Raw genomic sequence first — 11980 nt, 5'->3', positions numbered from 1 at the left:
GTTGATGGGTGCACCGAGTTCAAGTTGAGCAACATTCTTACTGATAATAGATGTAAAGGTACCAACTGACCACGGCGAGTTGTGCGTTGAAGCAGCAGAGGACACCAGCCGATCGTGGTGCTTCGAAGCAACATGGTCGCGACGTCAAGGAATCGACTTTCACGTATGACACATGGCAGCCGACCTCTGGCAAGTCAACTCAAGGCCCTAGTCGAATGTACCTATAGTAGGCTGTCCGAGCATCTAACGCTAATGAGTGCATTGGGCACGGTACACGTGGTGGTAAGGACACTGTGTGAAACTTTTGAGGAACATTATAAGCATATGGGTGATTGAGTTGGGTTGACCACCTTATTATTGCTTTCCTTTTTTCAGACTATAGTCTAACTTTAATACCTGACAAAGCTGTTTTTATAATTAGTGGTGGCTAAATATTGTTAAAATACATGAATTTCAAGCAAAGCGCTTTGTTTCTTTTACTGTCATAGTCAAGCACTGTCACCTCTCTTTTACTTGATACAGCACACATACACGAGACCTCACCGAGGTGCTTTTCCTTTGATATATGTAAATAGCATGAAAAGAAGGAAAGCCTAAGTATACTCACATCCTATACAGTACCGAACCAAGCCAAAGCCACCAATTTTCTAGGTGGCTTTCACCGACCGCGCAATGGTTGTTTTCAAAACATACTGAAAATGTCCTGAACCGAAGATGTGCTAAGTTTGTTATGCACACGGAAAACAAAAATGCATTAGTGTCATTCTATAGTACCAAAAGAGGACATTCTGAGGGCGTGATCGATGGAAACGGCCATGCAGATGAAGTCGCTCAGTCTGCTCATGATGATGCCCCTTGTGCAGCTATACTATTATCAAGAAAGGACGCCGCTACAAGGCTTTGATCACTTGCATGAGAACTGACACTCGCTCAGTGGAATCTGACGGCATTTACCAACGTCCGCCTTTACCCACACCTCTTCCGTCGGAAATAACCACAGCTCAAGAGACGCTTTTATGCCGTCTGTGGATTAGGGTGGCCTTTACGAATGCTTATTCGTTTCAAATCAAAATGGCCAGCAGCCCGGCATGCGACAACTATGGCTGCGCGCAGACGATTTTCCATCATCTCTGCGGGTGTCCTCGCTCCAGAGGGCCGAGAAATGAACTAGTTATAGATAGACTTGACAATCGCCAATTGTTGGAAGAAAGGGTATCAGGACCCTGGCCGAGACCATCCATTACGAGCGTTGTTGCACTTATTGCGGCCATGTGGTCTTAGAGACAGACTGTGGCAGCGTCGTTGATCGTACTGTTGTCCTTCTTCCTTTTTCTCCCCTTTAACGACTCTTTTCTGTCACCTTTTATTCCCCTTATCCCCTTCCCAAGCACAGGGTAACCAGTCGGTCTGAAAACTGGCTAAACTCCCTGCACTTCCTCCTTCCTTCCTCCTTCCTTCCTCCTTCCTTCCTCCTCCTTCTGAGGGCGTCATAATTTCCTCAAGGAGCCATACTGAGAAGGTATTGCGGTTGTATTTGTGTTGTTTGGGGTGTAAGAACCTATGCCTCTGCAACAAGAGCAGCAAAGAGCGAGGTGGTTGCCGAAAACGTCATGCACGTGGCCTAGACGGTGGACGCTGCTGAAGGAGCCAGCAGCCCAAGGGACCTCGCAACAACCCTAGGGGAACGCACAAGGTGGCGCATCCTGAACGTTTATACGTATACCGGTTATCACACCCTTAGCATCTGAACTTGGACGGGTAGAGGCGGCAGAGGTGCCAGTTGCGAGGGACATGGCAGTAGAGCCCCGAGAGAGACGTCAGAAAGTGGCAGGGTCCTAGCCTAAGGGTTGGCCACCGGGAACGTGCCTCCACCCACTAAAAAATTTTTCGCAAAGGCATAGAGACCAAAAAATGGCCATATTAAAGGGGTTCTTCCACATGATGGTGCCCCCCCTTCCCCCGTAAAAATTTGGCATCGCGCCTGGAAAGCGGGGACGACATGGGTGTCACCACGGCCGCACTGAAGCGTACGCGCGACGCGAACGAGGAACCTGGCAAGAGGTCGCCTACCCACGGCGAGGAGCAACCTGCAAAGCCACCTCAAGGGAGACAGTTGACTCTGAGACCCGAGTCCAAAATCCCAAGTGACAGGAGACCAGCGGACACGGTTAAACAAAAGAACGTCGGCAAGCAGGATGGTTCTAGAGGTGGTTAGCTGTAGGCTAGATGTGAACGGTAAGCACAATGATCCGGGCCTTCTCTTTTAGATGCGGAGCATCTAATACTCGAGGCTTGTAGTGCGGCGCCGTCCGCAAGCTTCCTCCTCCTTCTTCCACCATCTGTGCATCCCTTCCTCCTCTACACACCGCGCGCGCTTCACTCCTCCACCATCTGTGCACCCTTCCTCCTCTACACACCGCGTGCGCTTCTCCTATTCACGAACATTCGCTAGCTGTATAATGTAGCGCGCATGCGCCGTCGCGCTTCGAGAACATCGGCAGCTGACGCGCGCGCATGCGCCGTTGCGCTTCTTCCCCTTCTCGAACATTCCACAGCTGACGCGCGCATGCACCGTCACCCACCATCTGTGCCGCGCGCGCTTCTCCCCTTCGAGAACATTCTACAATTCTCCTGATTCTCCAGTGGACGCGCATGATTCTCCAGTGGACGCGCAGTGGACGCGCCGTCGCGCTTTGAGAACATTCAACAGCTGACAGTGCATGCGCCGTCGCGCTGTATATATACTCAAGGTCGGCGCTCGCTCGCTCAGTTGCCGCTCGTCGGTTGGTTTGTACGGCGCGTCGACGTCCAAGGTCGCGGTGAAATGAATTCCAACGAATCCACAAACACAATGATCGACGTCCCTTCGGCCAGCGCCGCCCTTTCGCATACGTGTGTACGTGTTCACTCATTTAACACCCCCTCCTACAACCACGTTAACCAATTTAGCCATCGACCCAAGTAAGTCGCAATTTAACACCCCATTTCACAACCACGTTAACCAATTTAGCCATCGACCCAAGTAAGTCGCACTTTAACACACCATTAACCAATTATATGCTCTGCATCCTCCTCAGTGTTCCCCCGAGGGAAGCTGCGGGCAATCTTTTTACCGTAGCAGGGACAATCGCACTGCTTCAATTCCTCAGAACAGAAGATTTTCCGCAGCTAGTTTTTCTAAGCAATCTAAGCAAAGCTAGATGGCGCCACATATAGGTAGTCAATGATAGTAAATAGATAATGCATTAGCTTCTAAAAAGATAGCTAATGCGGGGCCTAAGTGTGAGGGGCAGATCACGTGGCATGTTGAACACAGACAATCGAGCATTGATTATTGTCTTATGACAGAGGGAGTTTATGAGAAACTTACAGAGAAGAGAATAGGCGAGGAAGGCATTACCAGCTTGGGTAGTGATCATAAACGTATAACATTACAAATAGGATATAAAACTGAAAATCACACCATAGAATCAAAGTTTGCAAGCTCGCGTATTCAAATGGCACAAAAATAACAAATATAGCCGCAAGAATCGAGGACGAAGTAGAAAAACTACCGGACAAAGACTGTAATATAGCCAGCTGTTACACGTAATGACGAGGGAGATGGAAAAAGATAAGAAAACTACTTGCTGGAAAGGAAAGAGAAAGCCAAAAAGTTGGTGGAACAGAGAAATCCAGGAAGCGATCGAGAAGCGACGCGAGGCATCACGGGAGCACAAAACTCGTCTGTGCTGAAACTCGTCGAGACAAAAAGTAAAGGTGAAAGTAAACGCTGGATGACAAGAGATTCAAGCGAGGAAGGTCGCGCCTCGAATATTTTCAACCACCTAAAAGCGCTAAGTGGGAAGTCCGTCCCAATGCAACAACATATGGTAGATGAAGGAGGAAACAAATTGGGAGGTTACGCAGCATTAGGTTATATCCGAAAGGTAACAACAGATTCGTTTAAAAGGTCACCCATGGGACTTTCCCGGGAAGTAGAAGTATGAAAAAGAGTGCAGGAAGAGGTTGTACTTGAGAATTTCAATTGCAGGAAAGTCGAAGGAAAAAATTCCTATGCGCACTACTCCGGGCTTAGATGGGGTTCCCGTCGGCTTATCAACGAACTAGGACATAGCACTAAAGAAGCACTGCTGAAATATGTAGAAAAGTGCTTACCAGGATAAGGAAATACCAGACACTTGGCGGGAAAGAAGAATGAACTTAATCTATATAAGCAAGGGAGAAAAAGTCAACATTCGCTCGTATCGACCGCTAACATTACATCTGTGCTATACAGGTTGGGCATGCAGGCAGTAAAATGATATGTAGAAACGTGGACAGAGCAAAATAATATTTTGGGAGAACTTCGAAATGGATTCAGAATCAACAGGCGGTTAGACGATAATTTGTTTGCTCTTACTCAGTGTATGAAAATATCTAAAATATAAAAGAGGCCCTTATATGTAGCTAATCTGAACATCACTAGTCATATTACAACGTTATAATCAGCATATTTAGTGGGACATATTGAAGAAAGTGTGCATAGGTGACGACTGTATACAGCTTTTGAGAGAAATATACCGAGAAAATACAGCTTGCATAGAATAAGAAGAAATAAGTAGCAATTACAGCGTTGAAATAAGCAAGGCGCTGAGACGAGGATGTCCTTTTCCCTGCTGTCATTCATGATGTACTTGGTGATGAGGAAAAAAGCGCTGGAAGGGAGCAACATAGGGTTTAATCTGTCATACAAACAGGTAGGCGCGACGGTCGAGCAGAAGCTTTCAGGTCTATTTTATGCAGATGATATTTTCCTGTTTGTGGATAGTCAATACGAGATACAGCGGCTGGTAGATATATGTGAAAGGAAAGACGAGGCTCTGGGACGAGGATTTAGTGAAATAAAATGTGGATTCAAAGTATTCAATTGTCACAAAGACCAGGTGGTCTCAATAAAGGGCCAAGAAATACAGAGGGTGAGCGAGTACAAGTACCTCGAAGTGTTGGTAAATGAGAGAGGTAGATATATGGAGGGACAGGAAAAAACGACGGCTGCAAAGGGAAAGAGGAATGCTACAATAATGAAACACAGAGCGTTATGGGGATATAATAGGTACGAAGTGCTTCGGGGTCTGTGTAAAGGTTTGTAATGGTTCCAGGGCTTGCATTTTGGAACTCAGTGGTGTGTATGAAGTCAGAGGTGCAATTATGAATTGATGTAAATCAAAGGACTGTGGGACGTCTCGTGCTGGGTGCTCACGGGAAGATTACGAATGAGGCTGTAAAGAGAGATATGGGAAGGACAGGCTTTGAAGTAAGGGAAGGTCAAAGCAAAATGAGATTTGAAGAGAGGCTTAGTACAATGAAGGAGAGTAGATGGGCAGGGAAAGTGCTGGTATTTGTATATAGGAAGAGCATGGACTCAAAGTGGAGAAAAAGAACTAGGAGGCTCACCAGTAAATATACGGCTGCAGTGAGGGCGACACGGCAACAAAAAACATTAAGCAAAAAGTCAGAGAGTCGGAGAGGATTTATTGAATGAAAGCGATGGAAAAGAAGCCGGCTCACAGTATACTACCAAAAGGGCAAGGACAAAATCAGGTGGGAGAGGTTTTATGACATTTCAAGGGGAAGCGCTTTACAGTTCGAAGCGAGGTATGGTTGCCTTAGAACACGTTGTTATAAAGCGAGAGTCAGTAAAGAATAAGATCGATGTGGAGGCATGCTGCGGAGGAGTAAAGGAGACGATGGAACATTCTCTGATTGAAAGCGGCCATATCCAGCCACGTATAAGTGTGGGTACAAACCTACATGAGGCTTTGGGTTTCAGTGATAAACATGGAAAGCTGAACACGTCCGCGATAGAAGCAAGTAAATACGGCTACAATACTGGTGTCAGAAAAGTGGAAAAGAAGAACGGAAATAGTGGGAAAAAGATCACTCTGCCTGAGGAGGCAGAGAGATGGAACACAAGTTTATATTTTTCTTTGTTATAATAAGATCCATATTAAATGAAGTAGATAAGGCATTAATTGCGCCAACATAAAAGGAAAGATTTTCTTTTTGCTAGCCTAGTGGCACATATATATGTCACCGCCCCGTTATGAAGGGGACGCTCATAGCATCCAGCAATCCATCGATCCTTCCCCTCGGCGGCTCAGACTATGGGGCGTAGGTGAGCGTACCATATGTCTCGTTAGCAGTTTGCCGAGCCCGGTGCACTGTCGGGCGAAGATGTAAGAGTATGTGAAACACCGGCGCTCATCGTAATGTCTGTGCCCGCTTTGCTGGCCTTCAACCCGGGTACGGCGGTGGCGAATCGGCTGGCCGTCGGCGACGGTGAAGCGGGAAGAAGGCCATTAGATCACGTGTTCAAACGTGGAAGCGCCCGTTCGCCGATGTGGAAAACCGTCTTTAGGGTGAACCACCGCCACACCAAGAGCAAATTGAGACCCTGGCCTTTATGAGGACATCGGCCACAGTGACGTCTTAATTTGCTGTCCCCTTCGTCGAACTGCATCACTAAAAGCCTAGCTCTTGCGTCAGGTGTGGCACGCTTTCACCATGGCTCCACGCTCGTCATTGCTACTAATGTAACATTGGGGAAAGTTCTCCTGCCGCACAGAAGGCGAGAGGGTCGGCGGCTGGGCGCAACGTTGCTAGGCGTACGCAAAATCAGTACTATGTACGGCTGGCCGCCGACCAAGATATCGACGTTCTAGCCATCCAGAAAACTAATAGGCACCCGGCAATGCAGTTTACGAGATCTGATGGTAGCGCCAGAACACACAGCCTAGCAGGTAGGTGCAACAAAACAGTCTTTCAATGCGTAGCCTAGTGAGTAGACGCAGCAAAACCGTACTTGCACGTGCACATCATTTTCTTTTTTAGTTGTGAGCAAGGGGGTCACGGCTGATTATGTAAGCGCCCAGGAAGCGTTCTTTGAAAACATGCCAAGAGGGGCATTGACACTTCAGTGTGTCACTGTGTTCAGGGAGCGTTCCACTTTCTTGTGAGAGAATGAGAGAGCGAGAATTTATTAGAAGGTAGAGAGGTCGGCCTGAGCTAGTCCGCTCTAGCCTGCTTGTCTACACAGGGGATAAGGAAAGGGGGAAAGAAAGAGGGATGAAGGGAGATGATGGGGACAAGAAGAGGTGGTGCGTATGTACAGTAGCCATTCAGCATAGTACCCTACAGTCTATAGTGTCTAGTCCAGTGCTTTTTATAAAATCTAAAACAGCCTTTGTAGCAGTTTTTGACACTGTTTGGTCGTTCATTGCTGACAATATGTGGCTTTCACTCAATGGCGTTCGTCCGATGCTTGCCAACGTTGCAGTTAGCATTTTTCTTTGCACCACGTATAATGCACAGTCACAAAATATGTGAGCTAAAGTTTAGCGCATTTGGCAGCGCTCACGATTTGGGCTGTCCCCACGGCCGATTAGGTGGGTGTAGTGCGAGTAAAGGCGACGCCCAGGCGAATCCGGTGCAGTATAGTAGCATGTCTTCAGCTGATTTCAGATGGAAGACGAAAAGTCATACCGGGGTCTGTTTCCCGCCAATGCTTGTTCCGGTGATCTGGTAGCGACCAGTAAGTGGCAGCGCATTCGCGCATGAGTGATCTCAACAAAGTGTCGACGTCACTTCGCGAATACGGTACTTTGACGTACATAGGAGCGTTTTATACTGTCGCTCTTGCTTCACTATCGGCTGTTTCGTTGCCAACCAGGCCGCAGTGTCCCGGAATCCATTGGAGTGTAATCAAGTGACCGCTCCTGTGTGTTAGGTCAAATGCTTAGACGATTCCTAACGCTAACTCATAAAATTGGCCTCTTCTTGAGCAAGAATCGATAGCTTGAAGCGCTGATTTTGCATCGGAGAGAATAGTCCATTTACGCGGTGCTTGGTCGTTCAAAAATTTTATGGCTTCCTATATAGCAACAAGTTCTGCAGCTGTTGAAGATGGCCTGTGATCTAATTTGTACTATCAGGAAATACCGAGTTCAGGGATCACGAAGGCTGCAGCTGAGGCAGACGAAGTTACGGATCCATCGGTGTAAATGTGCACAGAATCGCTGTATCGGTCATCCAAATGTGCTAAGGTGAGTTGCTTGAGGGCAATATAAGAAACACGCGACTTATTCGAAATTCCACGTATGTGAAGGCACACCAGCGGTTTAGTCAATGTCCATGGAGGCACTGCAAGGATTACAGCAGGTGCAAAGCCTGAAGGAATCATGTGTCTATGCGTATCGTGGCATCGCGAATAGGTACAGCCTGGTCGGTCCTCTAGTAGCGAAGACAACGGGTGCTCTGCATGTCGGGTCAGCAGACGAAGGTGCACTCGAAGAGGCTTACAGGACGTGTAAATCTGTATAGGGTAACTGCGGGACTCCTCTATAGTGCCAGAGGTTGACGTGCACTGTGGTAGGCCAAGGCATATTCTCAGTGTTCATGTCTGAAAGCTCTCTAAAGTACGAAGGCACGTTGCCTGCATGCCGGAAAGTACAGGTGAGCTGTACCGTATATAGCCCACAAATAATGCCTTGTATAACTGCAGGAGACTTTTCTCTGAAGGGCCCCATCTCAGTCCTGCTATAACACGAAGAACATACATAAAACTGATTAGTTTGTTCCGCAGCACAGTCACATGCTTTGACCAGGACAGGTTGCGAACAATGACGACCCCTAAATAGCGGTGGTGCATGACCGCAGGAATCACTACTCCGTCAGCGAAGATTGGTTACCGCGACATTGATTTCTTCGTAAATGCTAATGTAGCACATTTTGCTCTTGAAACTTCCAGGCTTTGACGACGCAAGTACCTAGATTTTACTGATGTGCCTTGTTGTAGCCTTGGTCGCAGTTGTGGTCGTGTTGCTCCAGATTCCCATATGCATATGTAGTATCCCTGGCGGTCCATACCAACAATGCTGAGGCGGCCCAAAGAGCTTCGTCACACCCTCTGGTTCACTGTCGGGTGCCTATAAAGAACTACTAAGGTTCGGAGAGAGGAGGAGACCAGGAGCGTGGTGCGCGTCGTTTCACTTGGGGATATTATGCAGTCGCAAGGACATCAGTGAGATGTGTGTGTGTGTGTGTGAGCATGTGTGTGTGTGTGTGTGTGTGTGTGTGTCAAAAAGGAAAAAAATTCAGAACCTTATTGTTCAAAGAGTGTTTTCATGTCAATCAGGCAGAGCTAGCTGTTATTTTGTTTTCTGTCAAATCGAATTCCAAGTGAGCACCCGATGGTGTTACGAGCGCGCTTCAGTGGATAAATAGTGAAAATTAAGCGCGTTGTTTTGATTGGGGACTTCAATTGTATTTTAAGTGCTAGGGATAGAGTCAACAATAGAGGTATCTGCTACAGAGGCAGCGACGTATTATCTAAGTTAATTAGCGAGAATGTCCTGCACAGCGTGTACGAATATGTTGAAGGGACTCGCGAAGCGATCTACACGCAATATCAAGGCAACAGCCACCCTCTGTTAGACCGCATGCAGCTACTAGACGTTATACCAATATGTCACGATTATTTTGTTAGGCCAGTGTCTTTTTCAGATTGTTGCTTAGTTATGTGTCGCATAGGTATGAAGAAACAGCGAAAGCCTTGTAACTGGGATTTATGAAGAGTACTTATCATTAAAAAAGTAGAAGCAAATTGTAATAGTGGCTGGATTTGAATGGTAATAAAGTGCAGGTTATAATTGGTAAAATACGTTACATTTTAATGCATGCCACACTTAGCACATATGAGCCTAATCAAGTAAGTAATCGACTTACAAATAATTAATCAACTTCGCGGTGGTTTGCACAAATGCAGATTTTACCTTGGGTAGGTGCTTTCGCTGCACAGCAGCAACATGTTGCAGTGAAACTACCTTTTCAAAGGGATTGGATGCGTGTAAATACAGGGTGTTTCAGGAAAGGTGTCTGGAAGTCATCAGATATAAGGAAAAACGTGTTTTCATGCTGCCTTCGGAATTTGTCAGTAGGGGCAGGCATCCTCCGGTGAACAAAGGCATCAATTAGGACAGTAATTAAAAATATATGGTAATAAATATCCATTTATTTGGTAGAGGTATAGTCGGTCGGGTCAAATGGAAAAATTGTATCCCTTCCTGTAAAAAGCCTGCCTTCCAGATTTTGCTAGAGGAGCCTCTTGCAATTATTAGCGATTAATGGAACCTGACGGATTTCACTGGCAAAACGGAAACTAGCATCGTGGTACCAATAACTGATACACATTGCTTTGTGGTTGTACAGGATTCATTTGTGATTAGAGCACGCACAGCCCACATACATTACATACGTTCACAAATGCACAACACCGGTGCAGTCGCCATCGTGAACGGAGACGTCATCCTGGCATCTGCTAGTTGCCATCGTCGGACATTCGATGTCAATTTTGCTGGTGAATTTAGTTGAAATTAATTAATAATCAATTTCACTGCACAATAATTATTAGCCGACGAATTCAGAATATCTCAAAGTAGTATAAATGAGTCTTCGCAGGAAGGAGAGCAATTCTCCCATTTGACCCACCCACCTTTCTCTGCTAATAAAAAGGTAATTTTTTTTATTTTATAACATTAATTACTTTTCATAACAGAAAAGTTGTCATGAAGACGGCGAGTAACAATTCAGTTTTCCTTATTGATGATTGTCAAACGTTTCTCAAAACACCCTGTGTATGTTTATTGGTTCATTTCAAATACTCCGAAATTTCTAAATTAAACAATTTTATGTCCTAGCCCATTCGAACACTGTAATATTTGTTCGAATATTCGAAGCACTCGAATATACCACAGAGATCGCCAGCACATTATTCAGCATACCATTTCCCATATCTGTCAAGGCCCCAGCTCCAAGTGTTTAGGTGTAAATATTTGCAATGTCAAGACCACACGACAATGCTCATAAGTTGCATGACGATTTTTAATCACACCACAGCGTAAGGCGTCATAGCCATCCTGCACAAACGTTGGGCCTGTCATGAGCACATCTCTGCCATGACTAACACACTCCCCGCAAGCGTGAAATAGAGAGCTAAACATGGAAGACATGTTCAACATTAGATGATGTTTCGGTCAATGTTTCAGGCCTTGTCATACCTGGTGACGTCAATAAATGCCCAAATAAGTATAAAATATGCCGACAAAACCTAAGAAAGTAAACAGAAATGAGACTTTGCAGAAGAACAGTTGCAACACCCCTTAGATAAGGAGGCAGGCTTCGTGGTAGAGATGGCAAATAAAACACAGTACACTTCCACTAATTCAACTCTGATGATGATTCAACTGATGGGTCTGACTACCAGCCACCATTCATAGAATGTGATGGGACCCCAGCTTTGTAGTCTACCTTTTACATAATCATGTACTAACCTTTCTCTGGCAGACGCTGGATCAACCAGTACTGCCGAAACAAAAGCTTCCGGTACAAGAAGTGTTTTGCAACTTTTTCACTAGGTGTAGGGTGCATTCACCATAGCATTATAAAAAAGGCAGATTTCAATCCTGAATCTTGCATTTTCTGGATAATTTGAACATGACATGTCACTGACTTCAATGACCAGATAAACAACTTCGAAGGCTTCTGAGTAAAAATGGTAGCTCGGAAGTAATTACTATGCAATTAACAGGATTCTGTTGTGTGCTTTTATCTATAAAGAAAATTTGCCAGAATATTGCACAGATTAAACAATCTAGCAAGAAAAAAAAAGCCACTTTCACAGTGGCCTACCATTAGAACCAGCACAGTCATTACTATTGCCGCTGCTGTCAGGATAGCAACAATAATTGGCAAATGAAGAATCACAGTAAGACAATAACATAATTTGTCTAATTAAGAAAGCCTATTCAGTAGACAAGTTACGTATATGAAGAGGCAGTCAGGTGTACTCCATGCATCCAAGGATGTACTGGCCCAGTGGTTAGAGTTGTGAGTTGCCATTCTGTTTACGACTGTTGAGTAATTTAGTAAATGTACATTATTC

This window comes from Rhipicephalus microplus, chromosome 2 (assembly GCF_043290135.1).
Source record: "Rhipicephalus microplus isolate Deutch F79 chromosome 2, USDA_Rmic, whole genome shotgun sequence".
NCBI classification, from domain to species: Eukaryota; Metazoa; Arthropoda; class Arachnida; order Ixodida; family Ixodidae; genus Rhipicephalus; species Rhipicephalus microplus.
This window is presented reverse-complemented; position numbering follows the sequence as displayed.